Below are 16,100 nucleotides of genomic sequence, written 5' to 3' on the forward strand. Positions count from 1 at the left end.
AAACATTATCTTGTGTGCACAGACATCCTGTGAAATCAAAGCGTTTCGCTGCTGAATGCAAATGTGACCAGACATCTGCTGGAAGTAGTTGTGCATAAACGAATGTCTCTTTTCTTCTGTCTTGATCACCTCACGTTGAGATGAGTGATTGCTTATTCTTCCCCACTATAAAACCCAAAAATTGTCTTCTGCTCTCATTTTGCAGTTCTGATACGATTGCGTTCCAATGTGTTTCTCTATAATTGAATCTCTTTTGATTTATGATGATGCTTCCAGGGTCTCATGGCGCACTGTAGGTTGTGGTAATAAAAGAAGATTTTTTTTTTTTTTTTAGAGATGGGGATTGTGGTGCAATAACAGCCGTTTCCAAGTAATTGAGAGTTTTCAAGGATCAAATATGTTCTCTTGTTCCACTGCCATGTTGTTTGCCTTGTTGTCAAACCTGTTTTGCCACATTGATGGGGTTGAGGTGAGCTGTCAGCCGCGGTAACTCACCCGCCCCCCCGCCATTCTTTAACTGTGTATGTTGCCTCAGGCATTTGGATACTGTACTGAGGGTCGCAGTAAACATTAAAGGGTTTCAGATTCCTTTTTGGATTGAGAGGGGATTGGGGACGGGTTTGATTGTGTGGGTCTGCCCTTCAGGGCTACATCTGCAGAAGTTGAGCTCAAGTGAGCACTAGCATGGCAATGTCGTTGTTTTGAGTAAAGAGAGACACTAGATAACCAGATTGGAAAAAGACAGAAGTGAACTCATTAGTGGCGCACTCAAAATTATTATTATTATTTTTTTTTTCTGCTTGTTCAGAAATAAATGAGCTACACAATTCTTTTTGTCAAGATTTCATTGCACTGAAATTCATTCGTGTTCCGTTCATTATTAATTTTAGTTGCATTCCCTGAAACTGGGCAGTGGATTTCCAGTCCCAGCATGCTTTGCAAGGGACTGGATTGGGAGTGTAAATTTAAGTGTTGTTTTATGTGTTTTTGAGAAGGATGAAGAAAGAGGAAAATCGTTAGTTGTTTAATATAGTATTTTGAGATTTAGGCCTAGATGACTTTCTGATTTTTTTTTTAAGTTGTTTTTGTGTTACTGTTATGGTGATACAATTGTTGTTTTTTTCTTTTTTACATTTTAGACATATGCTACCATTAAAGTTAGGGTAAGTAAGGTATTTTTTTTTTTTCTTTTTTTTTCTTTTTTTTTTAAGTTTCAAGATGTTCTCATTGTGGTGAAGAGTGGAGCTTGTTCTCAGGTTGTGGGAGGATGTTGCATGCAAGTGTTTTTTTGATTGTCTGACAAGGGGCGATGACCGTATACAATTTGCATACTATTCTATGTATAGAAAGTGGTGTCCCTGGCAGTAATTTATCTTACCTAGTTAAGACTAATAGTTAGCAGAGCACATTTTGCATGCAAATGTGATGAAAAGTAAGAAGTTTCTAGATGTTGTCGATTGCATAATGTATCATGCATCTGTGTATCCATCCCACAAACTAACCTCAAGCTCTATATAGCTCTCTGACAACCACAGAAGGTCAACAGAAACTCTTAAAAGTCTAACATAACTTAACAGTAAACACTAACAGGTATTCCTACTTAAAAATGCATAAAATAACACATTTACTCTCCCAATTCAGTTCCAAAAATCCACTTTCTAGTTTTAGTTAATAAAAAAACAATGATTTTCCGATTAGGTCAACCTCCATTTTACAAATTTAAGTGGTTTGCATGTAAAGAAATTTAATGCAAATGTCATGAAAAGAGAATTGCTGCTTTAACTCGCTTAATAAATTAAACTGAACAATCAAAATGAAAAATCATATTTTTAAATGTATATGATGCATGCACAAACCAATACATTGACCAGTCTCTTGTATCTTGTTTATCCAATACATTACATTAAATAAAAAACAAAAAAACAACAACAAAATTCTTGCTATCTTGCTAATATGGATTATTGGTAGCTAGTACTGTAGTTAACCTGAGGCTTGTTCAGTTTTTTTTTTTACTTTTGTGTATGTGTGTGTGTGTGTGTGTGTGTGAGAGAGAGAGAGAGAGAGAGAGATGTGTGTGTGTGTTTATATATATATGAGTAACGAAGAGAGAGAGAGAGAGAGAGAGTGTGTTTATGTATATGTAAACTGTTTTGTGTGAAACTTTTTGTGCTGCCATTTTGGCCAGGACTCCCTGGAAGAAGAGATTTTATATCTCAATGGGGCTGTCCTGGTAAAAAATAAAGGAAATTTGGTTCAGTTCTCAATTCACACAACACACAAGGTATTTGAGTTTGGTCTCTGAGGCTAATTTTATTGGAAGAAAAGCCATTTCTATAATGTGAAACTATAGTCAATTGAATCAAGTTAAACCAAGTTATTATTGGATATAGCATGTGCTTGCTAAGGCTATTTATTTTATTTGTTTAAAGGGGTCAAATGATGCGATTTCAAGTTTTCCTTTCTCTTTGGAGCTGTTCATGAATAGATAAGATCCCTAAAGTTGCAAAGACTAAAGTCTCAAACCCAAAGAGATTTTCTTGATAAAAGTTAAGACTAGTCCACGCCCTCCTAAAACGCCTCGTTTAAACACGCCCCCACCTCTCTACGTCATGATGTGGGAAGATTTGCATAAAACCAACCAAATGTTCATGCAAAGAAAGGCGGCCTAACTTTATTGTTGCTGCCACCGCCACGCCATGTTGTGAAGACACTGTGTGTTTCGTTGCAAAAGCGAAAATACTTTGTTCAGCCTTCCAAAAGAGGAGACCACTAGAAATCAGTGGTTAAGTTGTACTTACAACACTGTTCCAGAACAGTTCAACACAAATATTGAGATGTGTGCAGTGCATTTTATGGAGGACTGTTTCCTGATCCTGGGAGAGAACACTACAATGCTGGCTGTTCTAACTCTCAGTCTGTAAGTAGGTTTACATATGTAAAGGATTTGCCACTGATGATTCAAATGCGAGTTTTGAGCAGTGTTGTGTAGCGCTTGTTGTTTGCAGTTTCTCTGATCACAAATGCAGAGATGGTTTTATGTTTACGCTGCGTGATACGCAACTTGTAAAAACACAGTACAAGTCATTATAATCTGTAATTATTCTCGTTTATAATGGGTTTTAATGTTTTTGACTCAGCGTTCCAGGAGACGGCATCACAGTATGTTCAACTGAAATCGACACATTTCAGAAAGGCGGGGCATAGAGGAGAAACAATGTACAGTATGTGGAAAATAATGTGTTTTTTAAACCTTAAACCACATAAACACATTGCATTACACCAAATACACAAAATAATGTTCTTTTTAGCAATGTCATATGACCCCTTTAAATCCCTAAAAATTGGTGCCGTTTATCCCGCAGTTTGTGCTGCAGACATGATTGATACCTCAAATCATGCATTGTGTTGAGGAAAGGTGTGCCAGTACTTTCCTAAGCAATAAAACTTTGATTTTTTTCCTGGTGAACAATAAAACTGTGATAAAAAAAAAATCAAAAAAATCCCATAAGTTCACCCAAATCATATCTAGAGACCAGAATATCATAGAAACCTGAGGGTGGACTTGCCTAGTAACCAGCCTAGCAACCACCCAGAATACCTTTTGTACATGCAAAGCACACATTTTTATCAGAAGACGTTAAAGTGTAGTTGCAAGAATTCCCCTTGTTTTAATCTGGCTTTTTCAAAGCACTTGTTTCATACTTCACAAAGTCGCCTAATTTATCCTTTTTTTTAGTCCCATTTTCTGCTTTTTCTCCTACCGCTCAAATTTGCTACAACACATCAATTATTCATATATTCAATTCATAGTCAATTAACGTATCCCAACTGCTGTGACGAAGCGTTCCAAAGAGGACACTTTAATATTGCGCGTGAGGTGCAGGAAAACTTATTTCTTGTCTGCTGTAGCCTCGGGGGTTTCTGGCAATGAAACGCAAACGAAACGTCCTCGGGAATCCAGCGACGACTTATTATTCCACTCAGAGCACAGAGAGAGCTGGATATTTGGCTCGTCATGTAAAAAGGAAACTCTGCAGCAGAAAGAGGTCAGCGGTCATGTACAGCCACAGAAGCGCCATTCAGGCCATGGCAAGAGGCGTCCAACACGCGGGGAGGTCACGGCGCTTCCGTTAACACACACACTGTCATCTTTATCAAGTCTTGCTTTGATACTGTAATAGGCATGCAATTTGCGCATTTAAGCAGCTTTCCGTGACTGTAACGTTCTGTGTCGGGAATGATGGAAAAAGTCAAACGAGAGAGGGAGAGGGAGGAATGTGGACTGAAGTTTGGGTGCCCTTGATTGAGAGAGAGACTCTTTTCTGGCAGCAATAGAGATGGACACATGCATGCACGCTTTCTTCTGCATTCTTGCTTTCACTCATTTATTCAGTTGTTCAGCAGAGTTATTATCAGTAACTAAAGCCGGAAATTATTTTCTATTACTCGACTAGTGGAAAGAAAACATGCAAAATAGACTTAATTGTTTAATTTATTGCATTTCTATGACAATGCACAACAAAAAAGGCCATCTCCCCTTCAGCAGGACTTCCATTCACCAAACTTGACAGTTTTATATGGAAGCAGATTATCATCAAACAAAATTCACACAAAAAACACTATTCTATTCCTATATTCTGTATTCTGAAGGTTTTTACAGAAGGATTTTTTCATTTTCCTAATTGTATAGAACATTGTGTTCCTAAAAACATGTTGACAATGTATTTTTTTGGCTTTTGTGGTGCCAATGTATGCAAATTAGTGCATATTTAATTATGCAATGGCTCATTTGCATATTTAAACATGACATTTGAGAAAACTTGTAATACAAAAATGTTTGTAGTAGACTACTTAATGTAATCAATCAGCCGGGGAAATACGGTCATATCTATTAGTGAATTTTTTATCCTGCATAATTGCCAAGGCAACATTTCTCCCTTTTGTTAAGTTTAACTATAATTACAAAAATAATTGTGTATATATTTAAACTAATAAAAAAAAAAGAAAATAATAAAAAAATATATATATACAGTATTTGTTGTGAAAGATTTTGTTGTAAAACTTTAACTAAAATGTAAGTGAAACAGAATATATATATATATATATGTGCATATATGTGTATGTATATATATATATATATATATATATATATATGATAAATATATATATATATATATATATATATATATATATATATGTATATATATGTATTTATATATATATATATGATATGTATATATATTATATATGTATATATATATATATATATAGATATATATATATATATATATATATATATATATATATATATATATTATATATATAGATATATATATATATATATATATAATATATATATATGTATGTATGTGCGTGTGTGTGTGTGTAATTTTAGTAATTTTAATGAATCTAAAACTATAGTAGGGTATATATCAATGATACTAAAGTAACATTTGTACATTAGAAGTGTTGTTAAATCACTTCTTTGCTTACTCCTACTTGCTTTCTCTCTGATGCTCGTCCTGTGTGGTTTTGCTTTGCAAGTAAATGTCAATGTTTTGTTTTTGATTCAGCCACGGGTTCTGCAAAGTGCATGAGGTGTGATCTGAACTGCTTTTTTGAGTCATTTGGCATCACCAGGCAAACCACAAGGTTCACAAACTTGCTGATGAGGTCTTTATTTAGAGACACAGGGTAGATGTGTGTCCGGCCAAGACTGTGTTCTCTTCCTGTCTTATTTATTTGCTGTGGATTTCCTCTTTCTAACTTTTCTGGAACACTGGCGTTCTAAAAAGGTATAGTTCACCCAAATGAAACAAATAAAAGTCAATTTTTCTGATATTTTTCTGTAGACAGGAGAAATTTTTGTCACTCCACACATAAACCGTTCCATTGCTGAAAAGGACAAAAAAAAACCCACAAAAAACAAAGTTGTCCATATGACTTTGTGTAAGGGGGAAACCCTTATTTATTTATTTATAATTGCATTACTGTTTATCTCAAACAGTGTAGCATGATGCTAGCAACACCAAGGTCAAGGGTTCAGTTCATAAACATGAACTTAAAATATACACTTCGGATAAAAGCATCTGCCAATTTCATAAATGTAATTAAATTTGCCCTCCACTGCAGCTGTCTAATGTCATCGCCCTTCAGAATATTGCAACTGGTTAACTCGCCTTTTATGAGTATTTATGAATATTTTTCTTTTACATTATTTTCTTTTAAAAATAATTCAGAAATTTCTGTCTGTACCTCACACAAACCCACTGCATGACTTTACAAGTCGCATGATCTACTTTTATTAGGTATCCAATGTTTTCTATGGTCCTTTCTGGAGTTTGTATGATGTGCTCACTATAAAAAAGGATAGTGTTTAGGCTCGTCATATTTTTAACACATCTGCTGTGTTAAAAATATCAGCATACGGGATCGGGCCGACATGAGGGTGAGTAAACGATGACAGAAGTTTTATTTTTAGGTAACCTAATCCTTTAATCAGAGCATAACCGGCGCATTAGATCACCTGTTTTAGAGATGAACCTTGTTTTTTTTGCTCTAGCCATTGGCTTCTCTTTTAACTTTAAACGCTGTCCCTAGTGTGACACGCATCCCACAGGCAGCTATCTGAATAAAATTGATTATTGCTTTCAGGCATCCCTAAGAGCTTTGCCCTCTGTTCCGGAATATTAACACTCTGGATATGTATTGATGTCTGATCCGGTGTGGATGTGCATGTGTGCGTGTCTGGATGTGTGCGTGCTCTCTATTCAGTGCCTGTCCTTGTGTGCCAGGACGTATTTGGACATGAAGAGCTGCTTCGAGTCCTCCTAACAAATCAGCATTGTTCTGTTGTGGGCCCAGTTCTTGGCTCCAGAAGTGTAAACAGACAACTGTTGGGTGCTGCACTTCCTGCCAAAACTTCTTATGTGAACATACGCTCCGAGCCCATGCCTCCAAACTCGGCCCTCTGCAGTCGGAAGCGCGCCGCTATTTCTAATTCCCTGCCATTGTCATGAGAACCGTTTTATTTTAAAGCAATTGTAATTAAATGAATGCCAATTCTCATCTTATTGCTCACCGCATCTCTTCCTTGCTCTCCTCCCCCTCGCTTTATTATTTCAGGGATGCGTCCATTTTTGTTCCACCTGCCAATAATGGTTTCCACCCACCGCCGCGCAGATTTCCCCCCAATTACTGCATGTCACCCTTTCACCCCACGGCCCCCTCCCTCCCTCTCTCCCTCCCTCTCAGTCCATTCATTACACTCAGCCTGCATCGGTCTCTCTCCCTCTAACTCAGTCTTTCTCTGGTCACTCTGTCCGTCTTCTTCTCGTCTTTGTGTGCTGGATTAATATTTTATGAGCTCCTTGATGACGGGTGTTCACTGCTGGGCAAACAGCCCCAGCTGAGCCCCCCCCAGTCTCCCCGCATGCCTGCTCATCAGTAAACCCACTGGGGAGCCCTCTCTCAACTCTCTCCCCTTCACTGACTCTTGCTTTTTCTATCGCTTTCTTCTCCGGCTCTGACTAAATACAATGAGCCGTTATCATTTCTTTGCTGTGTCAAGGAGATTTTGTGCTTTTGTGTGAGGCAGGGTTGTTATAGTTAACGAAAATTAAAACCATAACTACAAATAATAATAATAATAATAAACTGAGTAAAATAAAATATAAATAACTTGTTTTATTTGAGCTGGTTGCCATGGCAACATTTCTTATATTCATTTATTTTAACTTGTGCTAAAAAACTAAAACCATTTAATAAAAACTAACTATATAGACATATAAATGATAGTAAAAATGACAGACAAAGAACCATTTTAACTAAAAATGAAAAAAAAGTAAACTTGTTACATTTCAGCTTTGCCAAGGTAACAGTTCTTAGAACTCAATGTACTAAGATAACTAAAACAGAAATAAAATAAAATAAAAAAAGATATGTTTAAAAGATAATAATATAAATGAAAACACAGAAAATTAGAAAAACATTCAAACTGAAATGAAAATGTAAAAAATAATATTTTATTTTATTCTCATTTTCATTTAGTTTAACTTGACGTACTAAAATAAAGTAAATATTAGATACAAATGAATTAAAACTGTGTAGACATTTAAAAATAAAAACTAACACAAATAATATAAAAATTACTAAAACGACTAATTAAAATTTAATTAGAAAATATAAAAATTTAAACAAATTAAAAATATTAATTAAGACTGTATGTAAATCACTGATACAAAATAACACTCAACTTAAGTCAACTTTATTGTAATTTTAGCAGATTTCATAGCAATGGATAAAGACAAAACCCACTTCTTTCAGGGAATTACAGTGACATTTGTAGACGATACCATAGTAAAGACCATAGTGAATATGGACACCCGCGCACACACACACACACATACATATATATATACATATACAGACATACACACATTCATACACTACTGCACTACTGTTATGTAATACAAATTTATATAAGGACCGGTTTCGATTCACAGCTGATTCTAGTTGATTTCTTATTGATGGGAAAAAAGGTACTGAAGCAATTTGTAGAAAGGTGCATGTGTGTATGTTGCACTTATGACTTTACCCTTGGTATCTTTAAAATGCATCCCTTTTTTAATGCACTTGTAGGTTGACACCGTGGGAAATGTCACAGCCGGGTGACATTTGACAAATGAAGCCCAGCGGATGGCGAAGGATCTATTAAAAGCGGTGTGTCTGAGAGATCTGCATTAGTTTCAATTGGTATTGTGTGAACCCGACAGTATCCGTGTCAAAACTCGGTGCAACTGAAACAAACGGGTGTCAAACCCCATCTGCTCTCTCCAGCTGCGGCACGTAGAGGCGTGTCTCTGCCTCCCCCCGTAACACCCCAAATCCCCCCGACATGCACCTTTAAATGCAGCGTGCTTCAGTTCATTCCCGAATGCCAGCATTAAATATTAAGGGGAGGTACTGCAGGCTTAAGTGATGATTTTGGGAGGATTAAACATTTTGGTTGGATTTAATTTTGATTCTCTACGACGTGTTACTTGAACTAAAATGTCACAAAAATTAATTACGTTAGAATAGGTTAGCAGCCTATATTTAAGAAGCCGTTAGTAGTAATATGAAATATACTGATGTTCAATATATTTTCACATGCACGAAGGATAATTCTCATAATACTTAAATTGTTTTTTGAAAACATGCATGTTCATATGCAAATGTTTTCCTAAATATGTTGTAAAATAAATCTTTTGAAAAATGTTGTGATGGTTTCTGTACGATCTACCTCACTTATAATAAATGCAGATTTGTATTCTTACTTATCCTAATTTGCATATTTTAAGATGAAGTCAGTGCATGCAAAAAAATAAAAAATAAATAAAAATCAATCTGTTTGCAATTTCATGAAGTTTAATTTTCATTAAATTAATGATTTCATTTCAGCCGTTTTGCTAAATATAGACTAAAGCCCTCTCCCCCTTCCCTCGAACTGATTGACAGGCACAGAATGTTTTTGATTGATTACATTTTCTAATTGGCAAAATATCACTCATTATTATAATAATTTCAGTGATATCTGTCAGATAATAAGGTGTCATTATGTGTGATACTCCTTAAAAACGATTAGAGCACCTTTAATGAAAAGAAAAAAAAAAATACAGAGTATCAATAAGCACAATAAAACTGTGAGGGGAAAAAGTCAGTAATGCTGATACAAATAATAATTATATGTATTAATCATAAATAAGATGATAAAATAAAATGCTTTGTATTGCTTCATCATCAACAAAAAGGCAGTCATGTCTGAAAACTAAAATGCTAACATAAAAGCAAAATGTTTTGTCTATCTGTTCACCTGTAGTATCTCCCCTAAGTAAGGCCAAGCCCCGCCCACTCCACAAGCGCTTTATTGAAACTGTTTCATGACGCTCGGAAAGCCCCTCCCACTCCCCCACCAGAGCCGCTCGCGCTGCTCGCTGGAGTCTGAGCCGCTTCACAACAATGTAGCACACGCATAATGGGATTTACCAGGTTCACTTTCAAACGCTTGTGTTGTTGTTTTAAAAATTAACAAGACTTTCGTTTTGACTTCAAAGGGGATGAAACGCAGTGCCGCTGCATGAAGTGAGTAACACAGTTCGCAGAGAAACTTTTGGGTGTTTTTGCGTTTTTGGATACTGAGCGCTGAATTTGTTCCTCTGTAGATGCTTTGAAAAACACGCGGTCATCATCTTTTGTTGCTTAAAGATTCAAATAAGTACATTTCATGTAAAAAATACTTTGATTTTGAGGGAAATGTTTAGGGTTATGTTACATTAAGGTATTGTGGATGTCAGTGGAGAAGTTCTTATGATCTTGTGTTCATTGAATTAAGTAGGCTAATGTGATTAGGAATAATGTATTGTTTTCATTTACCTGACAGGAATCTCATTTAGTATTTCATAACTTACCATCAGAGCACTGAACATAATGCATCTTTGTGTTCAGCTCGTTGTTCAGTATGTTCTGTTTATATTTTATAACCTTTCAGAAGGTTGCCTGCAGTCTGGGACAGACCTCTGAGAGTATTCATTGATTTTTGCTCTTGCATTCTGTTTCAAGCTCTAACAAGCTTCACTTTGATAGAAAAAAAAGAAACATGAAAAGCAAAATGGGTTTTATCTTTTTTAAGTGTCTGCTATTTAGGTGCAGTTTGCAAACATTTTTAAACTAACTGAGAATTGCTGTCTAAATTACATTTGTTCTTTAATGCCTTTCATTTTTCTTTAATCGTTTTCATTCAGCTCTGTTTATAAAACTTTAATGGGGCTGATTTAGTCTGTCAATGTAGATAAATGACATCACATGAATGTCAGTGCATCTGAAACAACATTATCAGACAGCTGTGCTGACATCCTATTCTCAAGACTCCAATTAATTCAAGGAGACTAGTCAAAGACCTCAAATGCCACGCTAACCTGTTGTGGAGTGGATCTAATGTATTCAAGCTTAATTAGAAGATAACTAGATGTTTAATCACATATTTACTCAGTGGTTTTCCAGCCTCTGTATCAGCAGCTTGCGGTTATTGTACTATTCCTCCGGGAGGTGTGGCATGCCACTCTAGGAGTCGCGTTCGGGATTGTGTCTTTTCTGCGAGCCGTACCAAGTTTCATGAAACCCGAACATCCCTTTTCACCCTCTCTTTCTTTTTTCACGCGCTCCCCCCATTGTTATGACTCCATTGTCTCCTTTCTAAACGCCTCCTCCCTTTTAGTCCCTGAGGAGTGGTGGGTTTCACCTTGTGTTCAGCATATGGGGGGTGTAATTTGCTGCTCGTGTTGACATTCTTTTATTGTTTCATGCACCCGGTACACACAAACAAGTTTTTCCTCCCTTTAGTCTCTAATTTGAAATTGCACTCCTGCGAATTTGCATTTTCTTTCCCTCTTCAAAGGCGGCCCTTATCTTGTAAAATGTTTGGCTTGTAAACGCTTTAGGGAACCTTCATTCAAAGTCATTATTATGCTCCCTGAGCTGGGCAGACAAAACATACAGCTGTGTTTTTTTTGTTGTTGTTGTTGTTGTTTTCAGCCTCTAAAACAGCTATTAAATAGGGTGTGTAATGTACAAAGTAGGCCGTGAATTTAGTGGCAGCTCCCGTCCTGTTGGTTTCACTGGAGTGAGTGTGTTTATCTGCCCCCATCAAATAATTAATGTTGCATTTTTATGCACGCAGATGCTTGTCAAGCTGGTGATGAAAGCAGTGTGGGCCGCTCGTGAAGTGAGAGAGTCTGCCGGTGTGAAAATGAGAGCCGAGGGTGAAACCTAATAATCATCATCATACGGTTGATGGTTCCAGAAATGTTTTTAAAATTCACAGAGAGTAGATGCACTTCTCACACTCATCCAGCTTATGAATATAAATGTGCACCTTTCTAACCTGCCAGAACTGTTGAATTCAATCAGCCTCAAATTGAAACGGCACTTTTTTAAAAAAAGGTTTACTGTGATTACCTGTAGGTTGCATTGAAAAGAGCCACTCCGTGTCATTTTCCTGCAGATTCACAGAGTTCGTCTGTGATAAAAGCTTGCTTGAGCATCATTATATCTCCCATTGTGGCCATTACGGCTCATTACCATCAAAATAAGATGTCATCATATTTGTTTGTTCAGAGAGGTGATAATTACAGGGAGACTTAGATGATTGGTTGCCTGACTCACTTAGTTCGACCGCAGCCGTGTTTTCTCCAGTAAAAATTCCTGCAGGACCTAAACGGCACTGCTAACCTCTTGCTCTCCTTGCCGAAACGCCCTGATGATATCAGATATCTAGCAGCGTGCGTGAAATATGCACGAAATTTTCATGAGCTCAGTTGGAGAGTATAAAGCATCGATGAGGAGAGGAGGCTTTGCTGGAAACAGGACAGATTGCAACAGAGATATAAAGATAGTTGAGTTGGTGCGGTGGGAGGGAGAAAAGATTGAGTAAATACGAAGCGGCGAGTCTTTTCTATAAAATATTAAGAGCCTGAGTAGCATACAACTGTCAGCGATGAAATATGCACAAGGTTACTTTACTAATCGTCGTATTTTATCACACTCCCGCTCTGTGTTCTTCAAACAGCCAGATGCGTTCTCTGTTGTTTTTTTTGCCTTTCTCTTCTTTTTTTCAATTTTCCCCACCTTCTCTCTCTCTTGTTCCATATTTCCCAAAGTATCATCCCCTCCTGCTTGGGCGTAGAGTATGGAAATGAGAACTTGCCCACCCTCCCTCCGCACAGAGGTGGTGATTAACCACTGCACACCCCAGGCACACACACACACACTCTCAAACTCTCTCTCTCGCATGCTCACACACACACACACACACACACACACACACACACACACACACACACTTGGTGTGCTGAAACTTTCATGCCTGGCATCAAAGAGACTTGTAAATCCCAGTCACTCTCACTCTCGGTACGCATTCAAAGAGCCAACGCTGTAATAATCATCGGCAGCTCCGCGATGTGCCCAACTCCACCAGACATGATGCGTGTTGCGAGATGCTTTGTCTTCGTCTCGCACCGAATTTCCAGGTTTATTTCCACCCTGACACCTGCGTTAGCATGGCACGGTCTCACCTGCTGCGACAACCCAACCAATCTGTGCCCGATCTGCTTTGTGTGACGTGACGCAAATGTGATCTTACCTTAGGAGAACTTAAGTCAAAAATGGCTTGCTTTTTTAATGCAAGGATGTGGTCATAAAAGGGATATATGATAATTCTTTCAGCAATTAATCACTTTGATGACTTTCCTTCATCTGTAGACCATGGAAGATATTTTAAAAAATGTCTTTTTTGGTTCATACTGTATATGCGCAGACAAAGGGTACAAAAGCTGTGAATGGAGCGGTAACCTTTCAAAAGGTCTACCTTTGTACCATATTTACCCCTTAATGGTGCATATTAGTACCTTAAAGGAACATATCAGTAACTAAGTTTACATATTAGTACCTAAATGGTACATATTAGTAACTTTTGAAAGGGCTCCACCCCAGTGACAGCTTTTGTACCTTTTTTTTCTGAGATTGTACAATGTAAGTCAGTAGACACCAATTTAATTTTTTTTCAAAATATTTTTAGTAACACTTTACAATAAGGTTCCATTGGTTAAAATAAGTTAGCTATATTAGTTAACATTAACTAACAATGAGTAATACTTCTAAAGCATTTATTAATCTTAGTTACTGTTGATTTCAACATTTACTAATACATTATTCAAATCAAAAGTTGTATCTTTTAATATTAATGGACCTGAGCTGACATGAACTGTAGCTAAATATCATAGCAAAAGTATGTTAGTTATGCATTAACCAATGAGACCTTTTTGTAAAATGTTACCTTGTCGTCCTTTGTGTTCCACAATATAAAATAAGTCATGCAGGTTTAGTGTGACATAAAGGTGAGTAAATGCTGACAGAATTTGTATTTTTGGATGGACTATCCAATTAATTTACTACATGCTGGGTCTTGCATTGTCTCATGAATCCAGACACTTTTTAGATGCTTTATGAATTCACATGTATTTAAATGACGAGATGTTTTGACGAGAGACACAGTGGTGCATGTCGCAAGATGCTTGTCACATCAGATTTCCAGGTTAATTTCCACTTGCTGCCCCCACCTGCTGTGACCGCTCACCCGACCTACGCCCTCTTTATGTGGCACGTACAGACTCGAATGTGAAGTAAACATCTCATCTGAGAAGTTCACACCGTGAGAAAGTGATCCAATTAGGCAAAAATGTCATGACTTGCTTATTTTTATCGAGCTTTTGCTAGAATGGCATGATTAGCATTCATGAATTTGTATGCATCTGCTTGTACATGCAGAATTTTGCATTAATGCTTCATTAGATTGAAGGATGTAACCAAGTTTTTGATTTTGGGGGTGAAATTGTGAAGTAATTAAAAAATCAATATCAGTCGCAATCTCTGATTACTTTAGGGATGCATCCTTAAGATCAATGGTAGTTACGCCCACCAAAACCTAAGAATTATAGCCAGACTATATTGTCTCCGTCAGTTCAGACAGCAGTTCAGACTGCTTTAAATTAGGGGAGACGTTTTGTCAGATGTCAAGCCTGCTGAAGCGATTTCTTCCTCTGATAGCGCAAGCACACAGCATGGGTGGGGTTCGCATGTCTGTCTGTTGGCTCACCCCCATTTGGGAATCTTGGCCTCTGAAGCTCATCTCATTTTTGCACACACACAGAAGCTCACTTTTTTTTTTTTTTGGGATGTGCCAGTTGCATGCTTTGTGTGATGTCCTTCATTTTTTGTAGGGTTTGCCTGTGTTGAAAGTGTGTCTGTCTGGAAGAATTGCGTGTACTAGTAAGCTTTGTGTCTGATAATGTGTTTTATGTATCATGCATTCGGCAAAGAAATTAGACACACATGCACACTATAATTACTAGCATGTCTGTTTCTGGAGGTAATGAGTGTTGAGTGAGCGTAGCAGCCTAGTAAGTATGTGGTTTGTTTTAATATGCTGCTGTGCAGGAGAGGAAGTTTACAGAGATTGTGAATGTACACATACACACAAAATAAATGGGCTGCACAAGCGCTTCCAACAAGGGTCAAAGGTCAGCCTGCAATCGAAATGACTGTCCCTAAATTGGTTGCACCTTTCAGGGTGATAAACTATCTACCCCCTATTTAAAACATGTTTACAAATTGCAAAAGCTGTTATTAGCGATATGTGTTAAGTATAATGGCTTTTTGTCTGGTTTTACAATAGTTTGCTGCAAAACCAACCTATATTTATTTCCTCCCTTTGTCAAGTCCCAGTTCTTTGTGTGTGAGTGTGTAAGGAAGAGCTCGTCTCCAATATAAATCCCAGGCTTTTTCCATTGCTCATCACAAAGGCAGTAGCTATTCCTCTTTCCTAGTGAATAGGGAGTGTGTTCTCACTCGCTCCCATGATGCCCCCAAACAGTTATTACCATTTAAGTCAAAAAAATGGAGATGAATGCTGATGCTGCAAAAGCTCGACCTAATTCAAGCTGTGAAATTGGCTGTTTTGACAGTATAAGAGACCTCCTGCATGCTCCATTTTAGCACACTTTTGTTCTGTGCCATTCTCACCCTGTCTGCTGCTGTTAGGTGGATCTGTATAGGAATGGTTGCACCCTGGGTGGGATTCAATTGCAAGCTCTCCGTTTTGCTTCTGTTTGCCACTCTCGGTTAGATTTTCGGTGAGGATACGGTGGCAGCGACACACCCTCTCGCTATTAAAACGCTCTAGGGCTGTGAACGCCTCACTGATTTATTCATGCAAGACTATAGCATTTACACATTGTCTTTTCGATACCAGTATGATATCCTACTTTTTATTTAAATTTTAAACAAGGTATGCAAAAATAGACAGAATTTCATAACCATTTCCCACCCTCTTCCTGACTGTAGAGTTCATCAGACTGCTTTCGTTACTGTACCCTTAAAGGGGTCATATGATGCTGCTAAAAAGAACATTATTTTGTGTATTTGGTGTAATGCAATGTGTTTTATGCAGTTTAAGGTTCAAAAAACACATTTTCCATATAATGTACATTATTGTTTCTCCTCTGTGC

At 37.3% G+C, this 16,100-nt stretch overlaps 1 protein-coding gene across 4 annotated transcripts in view; it reads left to right on the forward strand.

Annotated features, from left to right (window-relative positions):
• LOC109055114 (plexin-B1-like) overlaps window positions 1-16,100 on the forward strand; it is a 66,539-nt gene that overhangs the window by 17,503 nt on the left and 32,936 nt on the right. For 2 of the 4 annotated variants that reach the window (XM_042729340.1, XM_042729345.1), the window contains exon 1: window positions 9,954-10,122. The exons of the other annotated variants lie outside the window; for them this stretch is intronic. The gene's annotated coding sequence lies outside the window, so the exon portion shown is untranslated. Of the gene's footprint in view, window positions 1-9,953; window positions 10,123-16,100 lie in introns of those variants that run through there. 4 annotated transcript variants of the gene reach the window in all.

This window comes from Cyprinus carpio, chromosome B8 (genome assembly GCF_018340385.1).
Source record: "Cyprinus carpio isolate SPL01 chromosome B8, ASM1834038v1, whole genome shotgun sequence".
NCBI classification, from domain to species: Eukaryota; Metazoa; Chordata; class Actinopteri; order Cypriniformes; family Cyprinidae; genus Cyprinus; species Cyprinus carpio.